At 41.5% G+C, this 17,026-nt stretch overlaps 1 protein-coding gene across 2 annotated transcripts in view; it reads right to left on the minus strand.

Moving 5' to 3' along the window:
* Positions 1–17,026, minus strand: part of KCNMB2 (potassium calcium-activated channel subfamily M regulatory beta subunit 2) — a 295,671-nt gene that overhangs the window by 246,426 nt on the left and 32,219 nt on the right. For both annotated transcript variants that reach the window (XM_078389636.1, XM_072996223.2), the window contains exon 2: positions 3,192–3,236. The gene's annotated coding sequence lies outside the window, so the exon portion shown is untranslated. The remainder of the gene's footprint in view (positions 1–3,191; positions 3,237–17,026) is intronic.

Consider the following 17,026-nt stretch of genomic DNA (forward strand, 5'->3'; position numbering starts at 1 on the left):
TGAAAGCTGAAACCATCCGGCCATGGTTGAGCAACTTCTGGATCTAATAGGTCACGCCATCCTGGCTCCCTTTGGAAACCTACAGCTAAAACAAAATAGACTGCCAGGTGAAAGGTGTGCCATTATTCATTCCACATTGGAGTTGGACTGCATTTTCTTTATTTGGAGGTTTCAAGAACTATATAAGGGCAGAGAAGGGAGAAGCTGCTTTTTTTGGATTACGACAGTGGTCAAGCAGGGAGATGTGGACCAAAAACACACACCACTTGTCCACTCTCTGCATGGGGAAGTATGAATTCTGAAAATCTCAAGCAGAAGTGAGTGTCCAGGTAATATCTTTGCCAAACAGTCATTTGTGCTGTATAAAGAAAGTGAATCGAAGCAAAGTGTGCTGCTTCTATACTGCCCCATAGTGCTTAAAGAGCTCTCCGTATGGTTTGCAATTTAATTATGCAGGGTACAAGTTTCCTTCCTATAGCGAGCTGGATACTCAATTTATTGAGCTTGGAAGGATGGAAGGTTGAGTGATCCCTTGAGCCAGCTACCTGAGCCCATCAGGATCAAACTCAGGTTGGGAGGAGAGTCTTGACTGTAGTACTGCAGTTAAACATTACACCACAAGGCTCCTCCATTCGTACATTCATTAGTCTAGTACACTTTCACTGCATTAAGAGACCAGTTTTCTTGTGTGATCTTAACAAGTGTCATTGATAATCACAAAAATAAATTTTGCCAAACCTTCACATTTACTTTTGAGATTGCCTTCACTTCAAAACTGGTTCCCCAGCAGAAATGAGGAGAGGGCAGCTGGTAAAAGAGAAGTGGTCTCAGATCTCCCAGGGTATTTAGGACTGCCTGCACTATTAGGCTTTGGCAGGTTCTTCTGTGTGAATTCCTTCAATGAGTTTCTTAAAGTAAAGACCAGAATCCCAGCAGTATTTGTGTTACCTGCCACACCTACTTGTGACTAATTGACAAGGTGCCAGGGCTCATCTCAGTTGTGCGATAGGGCAGGGGACCAGGCACGTCCCCCAAGATGACCTCCAGCACCTCATCAATTAGCTGCAGTTAGCCATGTCAAGCTATGCAAACCTTATGCGAACATCAGTAAAATTCTAGCTCAAAACAGTATGATGTTTCACATTTGGCATATTTATGGCCACAAAGCAGATTTTGTCCTCCTTTCTCCCACAAGTTTGCTTGCCTGCAAGGTCTAGACAGTCTTGCTTTTGGTCATTAACCAAATATGCTAATTTAATTAAGTTGCCTTCATGCTGCATAGGTGAACTTTTGCTAAGTGCTCTGTCTGTCTAGCAGATTACTGGTGAGTTATATTGTGTACAACACACTGGAAAAACCCTCACAGCAAAAACATAAGGGGGAGTACCTGGATGCTGTTGGCCTGGTCTGATCCAAGCATTGCTTCTTAGCACCTATCAAGCCCAGACAACCACAAAGGAACTTTGGGAGTAGACTAGCTGGGAAGGCTATCTGGTCCTCTCACTTTCTGACCTCTACTTCCTCCTGCCTCTACCTTCTGACCTCTACCTTCCTTCCTATCTTTAGATTGATATTTTCAGGTTCTGCCTTTGAGTGTCACTTCCTTTCCTGAATCCCTAAGGAGCAGATGTGCTGATGATTCTCTTCACATACCCTCCAAGAACAGATGTCTAAGTAAGGTAAAGGTAAGGTTCGCCTTGACATTTAGTCCAGTCGTGTCTGCCTCTAGGGGGTGGTGCTCATCCCTGTTTCCAATCCATAGAGCCAGCATTTGTCTGTAGACAGTTTCCGTGGTCATGTGGCCAGTGCGACTAGACACAGAATGCTGTTACCTTCCCACCATGGTGGTACCTATTTATCTATTCACATTTTTACATGCTTTCGAAATGCTATGTTGGCGGGAGCTGGGACAAGCGGCGGGAGCTCACTCCGCCGCATGGATTTGATCTTACAACTGCTGGTCTTCCGACCTTGCAGCACAGAGGCTTCTGCAGTTTAACTCACAGTGCCACCATGTCCTTCACACGTCTAAGTAGTTAAAGTTAAGGTTTAGGCCTTTCTATCTTGATGCAACTTTCTTAATAAAGTTTATTCCTTGGCTTGTAACTGTGCCTCCTCCTTTAAGAGCCCCTGTGTCTATGCAACACACATTTTGCTACTGGCAGAAGCCTTAGTATTTTCCATCTCACTCACACGTGTAACCTCTCCTTCCCCTCTTCTGCTCCCTGCATATCATAATAGGCAAAACTCTCTGATAAAGTTAAACAGGAAACAATCCCTGAGCATCTCTTAGTAACTGCTGATGTTATTAATATGCCATCAAGTCAACTGGCTCTTCCTAACCATGTTTGCACCTGGCTTAGTCACCGTATCATCAGTTTGCCAGAGTCATTGAGAGTTAATCTGCCTCACACTCTCTCTTCTTCCCAGCTGTTGGCCACACAAACGGCCTTCAAAATGGTGACTGATCCAGACCAATAATTTTGCAGGCCAAATTATTATGTACAATTTTCCAGGTGGTCCATCAGAATGAAGTTCAGTAAATGCTCCTTCCTAAAACCTCCCAGCAACCACAGCTTAACCCAGGCTTTTAGAGAACAGATTCTAGTATTCCTGAGTTGTGTCGGTGGTGACGGATGGGAACTGAAATCTGAAATACCAGGTTGATGAAGATTTCCACCTGATAACAATGGACAATTCATGAACCAGAGGATTGGGCATATGGATATCGGAATAATTCACTCATAAATTTATTCCCTCCTCCTCTTAAGGGAAATGTGTATTTCATGTTATCCCAACATTTCCCTTTCACGGGGACCCAAACATTCCAAAGCCACCCACCTGAGATATCGGACATGCAAATGGAACCCATGTTTATCTCAATATCCTTCACAAGCTACAATTTCCAAGATATTGTGTATGACAGTCGTGGAAACTATGGAAGTTAAACATAAACAGAACTGTTATAAGTTTGTATTGCAGCATTTACCATGGAAGTTTCTTTTACTCCTGAGAAAGATTTATTTTTCTCTTTGGGGGAAATAAAGTTCTTGTAACTAGTAGCAGAAGATGCATGAGCTCTAGAGTACAAGAGGAAAGAGCCTAGAGCAAGAAAAAGTCTATAGCAAGAACGGTCTTTTAACCAATGAACAAAGTCAAAATACTTTTATGCCTTGATGGTTCACACTTACAGTTTACTACTCAGGGTTTCATAAGCCTTAGTGTCTTCAGTGAGTCTGTAGGGAGAAAACAGCAAGCATATTGTCAATGGCTAGTCTTCATGATAATGACAGTTGAGTCCAGAGGCTCTGAACCCAGAAAACCCAGGATTATAAATCTATGTCACAAGAGCTGGTAGAATAACAAGAATTAAGGGGATTTTTTTTCCAGGAAAAGGTTACATTGGCTGAAATCCTGTGTGAGATCGATAACGTCATCAGCTGTGGTGCGTTTTTGGCAATACTTCCAAATTTCCCCCCAAAGGTCCGAAGACTTTTGCGGAGTCTCCTTCATTGTCAGAAAGTTGAGGGTTGCATGATGGTGGGAGAAGATCTTGAATTATTGGCAATTGCTGCAGCCAGGATGATTTTACTAGTGGTGGTGATTGTTGGTAATTAAAAGACTCCCTACGTCCTGCTGCTGCTCTCAGTGGCTTTCCAGGGATCAGAGGAATCTCATGGAAACCTCAGGGCCTTTAAGGGAGAAACTGGAAGTGTACTGTCTTTTGTAAAAAATAAATCAATGCAGCTGATGATATTATCAGCCTTCTGCGGTATAACTTATGTATTTATTTTATTTATTTATTTACAATATTTTTAGCCGCACCATTGCCAGTGGCTTCTGTAGCAGGATTTCAATCATCAAATAGGTTTGGAATTCTAGAAGGCCTCGGTGGTTCAAAGGGATTTTTTAAAACATGCACTGCTGTTCAATGTGAAATTCCTTCATGTTTCCCTACGTGAACATTCTTGATCCAAATGTCAAGGCTAGTTAGGGTTGCCAGCTCTTGGCTCTCTGGATCTCTGGGAATTGGTTGCTTCCTTTGGTCTCCAGTGGAATCTGATTACAGTAGGACCATGATATCACTTATTCACTGCCTGAAAATATTAAATAACGCCCTCACCTGAGAAAAATGTATTTTCAAGATGTATTATCAGAGCTGGCCATTAGAGGGAACCAGCAACTATGCAATATATAGGGTATGCTATAACTGTGAATTCCAGGGGCTTGGAACTGACCCCCAATGGATACCATGGACCTATAGTATATCATGTATGATGGCCATAATACTTGGCGTTCATCTTCTTCCTACTTTTGACTGGCATCAGGGCTTACTGGCTCAGCATGGTGTGTCTATCTTTGTGGCACACAATTTTATCTGTCTCACTCATGGAATTGCATGTGTGCATCTACACAAACACATATTACCATTTTGTAGTTGTTATGCAGGGTCCTAACTTCTGTGACATCACAATGACCCCTGGCCTAGCCTTAGTTTTTGACCTTGAAATCTCAGGAAATTGGAATGTGCTGAGCTAGGCCATCTAGAGGAAGCTAAGCAAGGAACAAGCATTTTTGTGCAGACACAAAAATGACAGATGTAGACAAGGTCCGGCACTTCCTATACTGCCTGTCCCCCCTCCCCCTTTTGAGGTACAAAGGCTTCGAGGACAGATTGCTCAAGTCTCTCTGAACTGTGGTGCTAACTCTGTCAGACTTAGGACAAATGGCAAATTAAATCAAATACATATTTTTTTACAGTCAATCCCTATCAAGATTTATATGGGCAATAATTAAAACTGTTCCTTGGCTTGTGCTGTCTCCGAGAGAGGCTGTTATTCCAGAATAGAGGTACTGTAAAGTCTAAGTACTTGAGTCTTGGTGTCAATCCAGACATTTTGGGGCTCTTCACAGGCCACCATTAAAAAAAAGGATATCCATCTTGGGCAGCCTCTTTCTAAACTCCACTTTGGAAAAGTACTGTCTGCAATAATTACTAGAACAAACAGTCAGAATAACTTTGAGCCAAACTGTCTGAAGTTAGAAAGAATCCTGCAATGGAACTGCTCTTCTCTTGGTATTGACCCTTAGAAAACAAAGGCCTGAATCTCTACAAGTGGCATATAAAAACATGAAAGCTAAAGGAAAGAAAGAAAGAAATTCTCGTGAAATACATTGAGAACATACTTATCTCTCTCCCTTCACCCTTTCTAAATTTAATTGGTGAGTGATGCTAACACATCCTTTAATACAGGCCATTACTTGTTGTAGTACTTGTTACCGTACCCCACATTTCCCAACCCAAAATTAAGAAATCAATATTTTAAACATACAACAGAACACATTTTAATTTAGTAATTCGGTAACATTTACATACCAGTACTGTCATATTATGCATCACACTAAGCTGTGAGCATGTCACTTTATTCAGCCTCTGGGCTTGGAATGCTCCGACATTACCAGCCCCTGTTGCATCTGAGCACTGCCTACAGGCTCTACCTCCAATGAGGTGTGTTCCAATTGGTTTGTTCAGCATCAGCTGACATCAATTGCATAAGGATCATGATTGGAGGAAGCTAAGTCTCCTGACTGTAGGAAGCTAAGGCAGTTAAGCCTCGTGATTGAAAGAAGCCTGTTTGAAGAGGCAAGGTATGGGCAGTTTCCCAATTGTGCAGTTCTCTCCTCGGCTTACTGACATGTATAACATAACCCTCAATTTTTAGTCTAAAGATTTTAGACAAAAGTATCGTCTTATACATGGAAAAATACAGTACTCTTTTTTTTAACTTTCCAAGACTGATAAGAGAGTCATTAAACATGGACAAGTCCTGTTCATATGGTCTAAACGGCTTGAAAGGTAACTTTTTCTAATTTAAAAGTAACTAGAAAAAGTAAGTTGTTAACAGCACCACAGCGATGTTGTTCCTAATCATTCTGTTATATTACAAATATAACTTTGTTACACCCTTGTTATTGAACAAATAACCACTTATAGGTAACTACTTCATAATTCAGTGATCTAGAGCAGCTGGTTGCAGAGCCAAAGGTTAATATTTTGATTCCCTGAGGCGTCATGTGGGAGAAAAGCCAGGCAGTATGGTCTTGGGTAAGTGACATGGCCCCAGTGTCCTCAGAAGAAGGTAAACTACACTGTATTCAGAAAATTTGGAAAGGCTCACCGTAAGTTGGAATTGCTTTGGTAATTATTATTATTATTAATTATTCACAGGTAACTGCATTACCTGATGGCTGGACAGTGTCTGCGAAGCAACCAACATGAACCTGACACAACTCCGGGAGGCAGTAGAAGACAGGAGGGCCTGGCGTGCTCTGGTCCATGGGGTCACGAAGAGTCGGACACGACTAAACGACTAAACACACAACACAACTGCATTACTTGCAACGTGTCAGTTCTGAAGCTCTGCCTGCAAGTAAAGATGTGGGAAAGTGTTGTAGTTTCTCTCCCATTTTAAGGTACGTATGGGAAAGACTGATGTCTCAAACCATTTTTACATAAATGAGTGTTTTTAACTGAAAAAAGTCCCTCTACTCCCTCTAGTGGCCAAAAATATTTTTTTATTTTTTAAACTTTTAAATTGGGCATGTGGGGACCAAGGTGTTTAGCCAAATTGTCCCTCTAAAGAAGGCAGTAGAAGGTGTTTTGAGACTTCTCCCCCCCCCCTCAAAATATAAATTCTTGGGATATCAGGTGTGCTAGAGGGGCTGGGGGCTGGATGGCTATATGTTGCCCACCCATAATGTAGACAATAATGAGATGGAGTAGCCGATGCTTTAGTAACTCCGTATGTATAAGACAATTTCCTATGCCCAACAGCCGGTGGTATATGCAGTTCAAACACAGCATAGGAAGCCATCTTGTAGTGACCGATAGCAACTCATCTGGGTCCAATCTAAGCCATTAACATCTTCACAGAGTGGTACCATAGGCTTTCAGGATGGTTTCCTTCCCAGCCCTGCCTGGACCTTTTCATCTACATCTGATTCTATGGAACCACATTTCCCTTTCTCAGCATACCTTGAGGCAAGGAGGCTTCGGTAGGTTGCCCCCTCTAAGATAAGGACACTGGAAGGGAAATTAGGTCTTCTCTATCTTCTCAGGTAATAGATATTCCCTGTCTATGAGATAAGAGATGTTCCCTATCTCTTACCATACGCAGTGGTAAGATAGGAAAGGTCACCTGGTTGTCCAGGCAACGGGATGACTTCTCTGTCATTTGTGCTGCAAATTGGGGAGAACAAGTTGGTGTAATTCATTATAGCTGGGAAGTTTATGAGCAGCCAAGGAAGGAATTAATTGAAGATCCATGTGGGGGATTTTCCAGGGAGCCAGTCTTTCCCCTGTAACTCAGCCTTAAGAACAAAGACTGTTCGGAAGAACCATCAAGTCAGAAGTAATTAGTGAAGGCAATTAGGGGACGGATTCTTAAAATTATTCTTCACTTATCTAGAGCAGTTCACAATATTATTTGCTCGCCAACCCCAATGGAGTTCCTGGGTGACATTTTCGCATGCTGATGAAATGTGTATTACAAATGCTCTGACTTGAGTAAAGATCAGTGGCATATCAGTAAATGTCAACATGCAGGCATTCATCAGGGCAGATGGCAAATGCTGATGGGCACAGAACTGGTATAGGCGCCACTGGACGTGCCGTGTTCTTTTGTATATGGAACCATGGGCAAAGCAGAGGTGGCAGGCAATGGTGGCTTGTCCATTAGGGAAGTAAGGGTGATGCCCTCTTTGCATGCCCAGGCTACACCCATCCTGCCTGCCTCCTTATCAGAGGCAGAAGATAGAAATGGGCATGAACCAGAAAACCGGTGGTTCGTGATGGTTTGTGGTTAATGGCTACCCACGAACCATCACGACCCCTCCCAAAAATGAACTGGTTCATGGTTTGTTTTTCAGTTTGGCCGAAGGAAGACCATCTGCCCACCTGCGCCCTTACCACTGCCCCCCGTGGCCTTCCTCCCTGGTCCTGCATCCGCTGCCATCCTCAGAGGCAGTGGCCGGCTCCAGGAAGGGAGGTGGGCCTGCTGTCTCTCCACGTGTGGCTGCAATAAAAAGGATTCCTGAACTGGATCACAAATGGAATCACAAGCCAGCCCAATTTGTTGGCTTTTCTAGTTTTGCACTTCCTCAAGTAGCAAAGCGTTCCGGGTTGGCTGAGTGTGTAGTGTGGGAAGGCCATCATACGTGTCTCCCGCTCTAAGGCAAAGCCTGTACAGTGGGGTCTCGACTTACGAACCGCTCTCATAGGAATATATGGACTCGACTTACGAACTTAGATTCGAGTTACGAACTCTTTTTTTTCCTTTTTTTAAAAGCTATGTCATCTTAGGTTAAAAGGAAAAAAAGAAAAAAATATCCCCCTCTAGTGGCAGAAGGCGGAATAGCAGCGTCCCATTAGTTTCTATGGACGAAAAGAGCAGATACGGATTAAATGGTTTTCAATGCATTCCTATGGGGAATGCAGATTCGACTTAAGAACTTTTCGATCTGAGAACTGCCTTCCAATACAGATTAAGTTCGTAAGTCGAGACCCCACTGTAAATGTTGGCGTTTACAAAGTCATTTTGGAACAGAAGAAGGTTGAAGCTTGCTCCTCTCAGTTTACTTGACAAGGAGGTTCATGTGCAAGCGGGTAGTAAGAAAGCGGCCCTTTTCTTCCCAATTGCATCTTGGAGGGAAAATATTGCCAAGAATAAAAGAAAAGAAAGGAAACGGCTCTACAGAGGATTTAGGAAAATGATGGTGTTTAATATATAAATATTGATATTGGCTGTGCGGATGTACCTTTGAAAATGTAATTCTGGCTTCAATTTAAATGCAATTAACTTTAGCAAAGCTCCCCTAAGATGGTATGCTTTGATGATCAAGGCCTTGGAAGCATATTACATACATAATACATTGGAAAAGCTTGTTACACACAGAAATAATACATCATAATAAAGTTACATCACCTCCAATAGAGCTGTCAATTGCCTGTCTTGGTTTTTTTTTAAAAAAATGCATTAACCTATTAAAATAATTTTCTGCGGTTAAGGTATGTTCATATTCTGTACCAAAAGGAGTCTTGTGGTGCCTTAATGACCATCACCTTTTCTTTGGCCCAGATTTCATGGATGCATCTTATCAAGTGGGCTGCAGCTCAAAACAGATCTGTCTAATTTCTACTGGTTTGCACGTTTTGTTTTTGAATATATTTTTTAAAAATGGTTTTTAAAAAAGGATGATTTTTTTAAAAAATCTGCTTTTAACTGGTATCCTGATGACGTGAATGTAAGGCATGGTAGAAATATTTTCACATTTAAACACAGGCCGGAATCCTGTTAGCAGAAGCTGCATGCACAAGGGTAATTATGTATCAAATGTTCACCTCCAAATAGGCTGTTCTTCATGCAGTTGGTTGCAATCCTGATTTTACAACTAGTGTACAACTGGATGTGTAAGGGAGAACCTGCTGGAGTTGGAGCAACACATGGGCTTAAGCAATCACCCTTGTGCAAATGTGTAAGCTAAGAGGCTTCTGGCCATAGGTTTCAACATCTGAAATGATCACAGTTTTGAAATTTGAAAAAGTTCCTTGCTGGTGGATTGTGCTGTCCAAAAAGTAACTTTTCACAAGCTCTGTGTATTTTTATTTATTTATATCATACCAGTAGTTATATCATGGCATCCTTGGGCCCCAGGGACCCAAATGCCCTTGCAAAGCTCACCAGTGCTGCTGTTTAGCCTGTCCCTTGGCCAGGATTTATGGCAGCAGTGGTGGTAACTGGGAAGTTGCCTGCCATTTTGATTTTCCCACTATCCTCCTATGTCCAGCACCCACCAGGAGCCTATATAGAGCTTCGAAACACAGGAACAAACAAAACAGAAAGGATGGGAGGTCCACTTTGTAAATGGAGGACATGTTTCTGAAAAGAAAAATCATGATGGTGGGTGACGGTGATGAAGGAGGAGAAAGAGGAAGAATTTTTAAAGTTTTAAAGAGGTGAAATGGTATTACTGAAGGCTTCTGGGGATGGCAATTTGCTTTTTACTTCCTTGTGAGGGAAAAATACAGGGAGCCCAGAGACCACATAAATGGTGTGTGTGTGTGTGTGTGTGTGTGTGTGTGTGTGTGTGTGTGTGTGTGTGTGAATTTTATAGGCCTGAACAAGTCCAGACTGTAATATTAATGAACTGCCATGATGATCACCTGTGCAAGTGCTGAGTCACAGTGACTATGAAGAAGATGATACAACATCTGTTGATGATGCAACACCCATGTAAAGAAAGATGATGCAACAGATGAAGTGATTGGACAGAAGCATCAGTTCAACTGTATATAAGGGAACATTGTGAATATGAATGTATCTTCTTCTCCTTTCTCTATGCTACTATCCTCTATGTACTTTGCCTCTATTTTTGCTGCCACGCCAAAGGTCTGCTACTTTGTATATTTGTATATATTTTATTAATACACGTGTCTTTTTGTAGAAGAAGAGCGTGTGTGTGTTTTTCTTCAATCAGAGAACTCTGCACATTAAACAGCTAGTAATTACAAGTAATTAGGCCCAACAAGCAACACCCAAGTTCCTTAGGTGTGATAAGGAACAAGTAGTTGATTTTAAATGTTAGTTTAAGACCTTTTTTGACAGGAATTTTTCAAACTTGACAGCACTTTTATCAGTCCAGAGTGACAAGGTTTTGTCCTTTAACTTTTTGCATCTTTAGAAATATTTCCAAGGTCCAATAACAGATGTGACCACTAGAAGGAACAAGATGGTATTTTCTGGCATTTTCTGTCTTAGTACAGTGGTGCCTCGCTTGACGTGCGCCCTGTTTAACGACGAATCCGCATAGCGATGGCTTTTTTGCGAGCGCTTTTGCGATCGCATTGTGATGTTGCCTATGGGGAAAAATCGCTTTGCGATTTTTCCCCATAGCCCCATTTTCCCCCAGCTGACCGGCGGGGGCTTGGGAAGGACCGTGGGGGAGCCCTCCCCCGCGGTCCTCGCAAAGCCACCGCTGGCATTTTCACCCAGCTGAGCGGCGGGAGCTTCCGAAGGACCGCGAAAATGCCGGCGGTGGCTTTGGAAGGACCGCGGGGGAGCCCTCCCCCACGGTCCTCCCAAAGGCCCCATTTTCGCACAGCTGATCGCCGGTTCCAAAATGGCCACCTGCTGTGTTGCCTCACTTTAGAGGCACCGAAAATGGCTGCCCCTATGGAGGATCTTCGCATAACGGTGAGTTTCCCCCCATAGGAACACATTAAACAGGGTTTAATGTGTTCCTATGGGTTTTTTTGCCCCATATAGCGACGGATCCGGATAGTGAAGATTTATCTGGAATGGATTATCGTCGCTATGTGGGGCAGCACTGTAATGACAAAGCAACTGGTTAAATAAGGCACAACACAGCAAATTACCTGCATAATTAGACAGCGATGATGATAGTCACAGCCTGGCTGCTGAGTAATAATGAGTAACACTGTGAATTTCTTTTAAAATCTAACATTCTGAGTTATCTGTTTACATGGTCAGTTGACCTCAATGGAGGCAATCTGTTTTTATTGTCTCGTTAGCCCATTAATTCCTTTCCTCTTCTTCTCTTCCACACCCCCAGGCAAGCCAAGAGCTTGTTGGTTATCTTGTGTGGATGATGAAGTAATCCTCACTGTCACTAACAACAAGGAATCTATATTGACTGAGGCATAGCCTTTAGCTTTGATGTTCCTATCAGATTAAAAGAGGATGCCTTATGTAGAAAGCGTATTACATACTGCAATGAACAGAAGAGCTTCCTTGGGTGATGGCTTTCAGTTTTCAAGACATGAAATCTCAATATACTGATCTGTTAAATTCTGATGTCAAATACAGATGGAGGAGATTATAGGCATGTACAGTTTTTTTCTGCATCTGAGGAAGACGTGATATTCACAAAGGAACTGGGACTTCAAAGAAGGCCTTGTGAGTGGGTGAAGGTCTTCAAATGGTCACACAGCTCCGGGACTCGTCAATTTTTAAAGGAGGGCTGGTAGGGGCCAGAATATAGTAAATCTGTTCTGCTTTGCTTCATGCAATCCCAAGAGGTTCTTGTGGCATGCCTACAGGTTTACACCAGTGTACAGTGGTGCCTTGCTTGACAATGTTAACTCGCTCCAGCAAAATCGCTGTAGAGCGAAAACATCGTCAAACGAAACAAAAAAATCCCATCGAAATGCATTGAAAACCCATTCAATGCATTCCAATGGGCTGAAAAACTCACAGTCCAGTGAAGATCCTCCATACGGCACCCATTTTTGGTGCCTGTAAAGCGAGGAATCCATCCTAGAAAACAGCGGGGGGCCATTTTGAAAGCTGGTGGCCATTTTGAAACCCGATGATCAGCTGTTTGCTGATCGTTGTAAAGCGAAAAATTGGTTCCCAAAGCAGGGAACTGACCATTGCTAAGCGAAATTCCCCCATTTAAACCATCATTTTGCAATTGCTTTTGCGATTGCAAAAAATCAACGTAATGCAGATTTGTCGTAAAGCGGGTAATCGTCCAGCGGGGCACGACTGTATGTTACATCATAATTTCCTTAGTGGTTCAGATTGCTTTAACACTGGGCAAGCTACACTGGAGGATGGACAACTTGTACCCCTTGGGATGTTGTTGAACTACGACTCCCAGGAGCCTTTGCTGATATAGTGACTTGTGAAGCATGGCAGAGGTTGTAGTCCAGCAACATTTGGAGCAGACCGGTTGCCCAACCCTGCTCTGTAATCTCTTTTCTGCTCCACCTCAATTCCTTTGTTTTTCTGGATCTAATAGCATCCCATGCTGCTATAATATAGTCAAATCTTTTTTTAAAACACACACACAGAGAAATCCCAGAGTCTCGTGGCACCATTAAGACTAACTTTAACTGCCCACAAGCTTTTGTGAATTACTACCTACAAATGTTTTATGCTAAATAAAACTTGTTTGGTCCTTAAGGTGTCATAACACTGTGCTGTTACTTTTTCTTGTTGCAACAGACTAAGCTACAAAGGTAGTGTTATAATGCAAAAGAAGCTATCACTCAAAGAGGAGACTACTACATTGGCAAACAATATGGGAATTGCTTAAGGATTGCTGTGGTTAGATTCCATTGACTATATGATGTCCAGGTCAATATGAATCAGCCCAGACATTTCTCCTCCTAATTTCTACTTTCCCCTACACTACTGGGGCTTCTATCTTTTTTTTGCAAGCAAATGTGATCTCATTGGTTCAGATGGTGTGATCCTTTGTGCAATGTAGAAAAAGCAACAGGGGCATGTGTAGGGGTAGTGTAGGTGTTGCTGAAGCAAAGGTACATTTGTGGGGGTGTCCATTTCACTCAACTGATCATTGCTTATGTCCAAATCATTTCTTCTTCTTTTTTGCATGTCATGTCAGTGCTGGAACAAAGTTTCAATAGAGCACCTAGGAGACCAATTTTTTTAAAAAAAGAGTGAAATAAAGAAATTGACAGTCTACACTTGTTTGTGGTTTGTTAAGGCAGCTTCTTTTATAGCCAAGCTCCTGCTTCTGCTGACTCCTGCAAATCTGAATGGCTGCAACAGCAGCTGCCTTAACATGCTGCAAACAAGAGCTGATTGGCAGTTTCCTTTTCTCTCTCTGCTGACTCTTGTCTAGATGGCTAAAGTGAATTCACCCAGAGAAACCCAATCTCTACTGATACAAATTACTGGGGAGCAATGCACATTTGTCTTGCTGTGTAGTTTCACCTTAACTTACAATCATAATATAGATTAGTTATACATTATTTTACTGGGAAAAAGTAATAATTTTTTAACAGCTTTGGATACAAGAGTTGCAACATCTCCATGGCTGACCCTGATATCAGACCAAATAATCAGTTACTTCCGTTCAGTAGTTCAGAGTGTCAGGGAAGTGCATCAAATAGTTCATTTCTTTGTAATGGTTGTTTGTTCATGTCTTGCACAGAAAGTGGGACCTGTCAGATTTTCTGTCTTGCATGTTCAACTAATTGGCCTGGCCTTGGGTTCTATGACTTGATGGGTGTTGAGGCAGTGACATACCAGTTGATGATCCCACTTCAGGAACAAAAATGGCATCTTATGGTCCTGATCATCACATGCTTGTATGATCGCTCTAAAAGGTCATAGTATTGAAAATTGGGTAGTGAAATACTTCAGAAGGTGGAATCATAATTCAAGGTGACTTTAACGGATTGGAGAACTGGATCAAAACAACACAAGTTTCCATAGATGGAAAATAAATGCAAACTCCATTATTTAGGCAGGAAAAATCGAATGCAGCAGTATAGAATGTGTGACATCTGGCTTAATACGGGTGAAAAAGATCTAGTGATCTTAGCAAACTACAAGCTAAACATGATCCAACAATGTAATGTGAGGGCAAAAGAAAGTTAATGCAATACCAAGCTGCATCAACAGAAGTACAGCTCAAGGAAAACAATGGTACCTACTCTGTTTTGATTCAGTCAGACATCATCTGAAATACTGCATCCAGTTCTGGTTACTGCAGTTTAAGAAGTATATGTACAAAGAGGAATATGTCAAGTGAAGGATGACTAAGATGGTACAAGGGGTGGACGCCTAACCCTGTGAGGAACGGCTGAGATTTCTGAGTATTCTTAACTAGAAGAAGAAAAGACTGGAAGGCAATATACCATCTTCAAATATTTGAAGAACGGTCATGTGGAAGACAGAGCAAACTTATTTTCTGTAGCTGGGGCCCAAAGTAATGGACTGAAGATTTTTTAACAGAGGTTAGACAGCCACCTGCCTTGAATTCTTAAGCTGTGGCTTTCCTGATTTAGCGGGGGGGTCGGTCTTGATGACACTTGAGTTCTTCCACCTCTACAATTCTGTGATTCTATGAGTTCTGGGTGCATCATAGAATGCTAATTTTAGTTCTTCACACAGATCAGACCAGAAACATCAAAGTCAGAGTGGCAGTGAGACAAAGAACTATGATATTTTTTAAAAATCATGGTTTTTAATGTTTGCTATTAGCATAAGGAGCTTTTGACAGGAGAAGGGATGTGTGCCCATCTTGAAAGTGTTCCTGATTAGACTACAAGCTGCCAATGGATATTATGATTCAATGTTAGCCTAGAAAAGTGCACACACAGATTCATTTTTCCCAGGTAAAGGGCATATAATGAACTACTTGGTATTGAAAACCCACTGAACAATGTGCATTCTTGAAAGCTTTCAGGTTCCAACAGAATACAAAATCCATTATTGGCAGCCAACCCCCCCCCCCACACACACACACACCAAGAAGGCCAAAAGGACATTCTGAAATAATGTAGGACAGGATAGCATATTTTTCAGGAAAAAATGTACCACTTGCATCTTCAAGTAGAAGTCGTATAAACTTGCCATCAATTAGCTATAGACCATGTGCAGTGGCACTTCCATCTTACAAATCTTGACTTCTGCTTGCTATCTATCTATCTATCTGCTGCTTGCTGGCTATCTATCGTCAGCCAGGTCAGAGCTTTTTCTGTGTTGACTCCGCAGATTCAGAATGCTGCTGATTCATAAAAGCTAGGCTACACTATCTATCTATCTATCTATCTATCTATCTATCTATCTATCTATCTATCTATCTATCTATCTATCTATCTATCTATCTATCTATCTATCTATCTATCTATCTATCTATCTATCTATCTATCTATCTATCTATCTATCTATCTATCTATCTATCTATCTATCTATCTATCTATCTCCATTTGTAGGCTGCCTTTCTCCTGATGAGGGGAATCAAAGCAGCTCATAACCTTAAAACAAGGAGAATTAAAAACACAGTAAATTATGCATTTGAAAGGAATTAAACTATAATAATAATAAAAATAAATTACATGATAAAAACTTTAAAAACTTTAAAAACAAACTTATTAAGTTAAATTAATAACTTTGAACCCCAGGTCGTGAGCACAGTTTTAGCTGCAGTACAGCGGTTTAACCACTGCACCACGAGGCATAAGGTATAAGGAGAAGGTGGTGGACCACTGGTATATGGCATCAAAAATGGGCAGGTTAAAAGCTGCGGGGATGCAGAGGTGGTGAAAAAAGCGAAAACTGCAGCCTCTGAGCTCATGGTTGGTAGATCCTGATTTAATGGTGCAAATACCGATAACTTCTTTGGCCTATCCCATTCCGTGATCAGGGTGCTGAGGGAGCCAGAAGCCGTAAGGTTAAAGCATCAGCACTTTAAAATTAGCAGGGACAAAGATGCCATCCTTGCCGTGGCTTCATTTATCTGAGTATCATGAAATCATCAAAGTACTTGCCGGTGATGATGATTTTCCTCTTTGTATGTATTTATTTGGTGGTACATATTACTTATTGAGATGCCACTCATCTTTAGGAGGAGCAGAGAGCTAAATACTCGTAACAGGTTCAATACTGAGCAACATTTTTTTCTTAACAGAACCAGATGCTATTGTGATGTTGAATCCTGTCCTCAAAATTAATTTTCTCAACTCATACAATATAATGACAAATATGGTGTGCTTGCAGTCCTACATACAGACTCAAATGGGTGGACAGGAGGAGATGAGATAAAAAGAATATTGAAAAGTTGTTGAAAGAAATTACTATTTTATTTCTAATTGTATATGCAAATTTCCACATCCATTCCTGAAGTATTATTATTATTATTTTAAATGTACATTCTAGAAAGGACTGAAGATTCAGGAAAGCTTTCCTATCCCCTATCCCCACTCCCATTTATTCATTCTAACACTGGAAAAAAAATTAGGTGAAAAATCCACCCAGCCCTGGGAGATGGATTTTTCTAGTAGTATTTTTTGTGTGTGAGAGAACTATCCATAGTGTATTACAAAGCATTCTGGGACTTGTTCTATTCCACCTGGACAAAGATCCCAAAGAGTTAAAATATGAATTCTATATTATGTACCACATTTACAAGAATCTGCCTGCTTGCCTATCAAAAATATCTATTGCAATTCAGCTTCAGGGAAAAAATG

This window comes from Pogona vitticeps, chromosome 3 (assembly GCF_051106095.1).
Source record: "Pogona vitticeps strain Pit_001003342236 chromosome 3, PviZW2.1, whole genome shotgun sequence".
Lineage (NCBI taxonomy): Eukaryota > Metazoa > Chordata > Lepidosauria > Squamata > Agamidae > Pogona > Pogona vitticeps.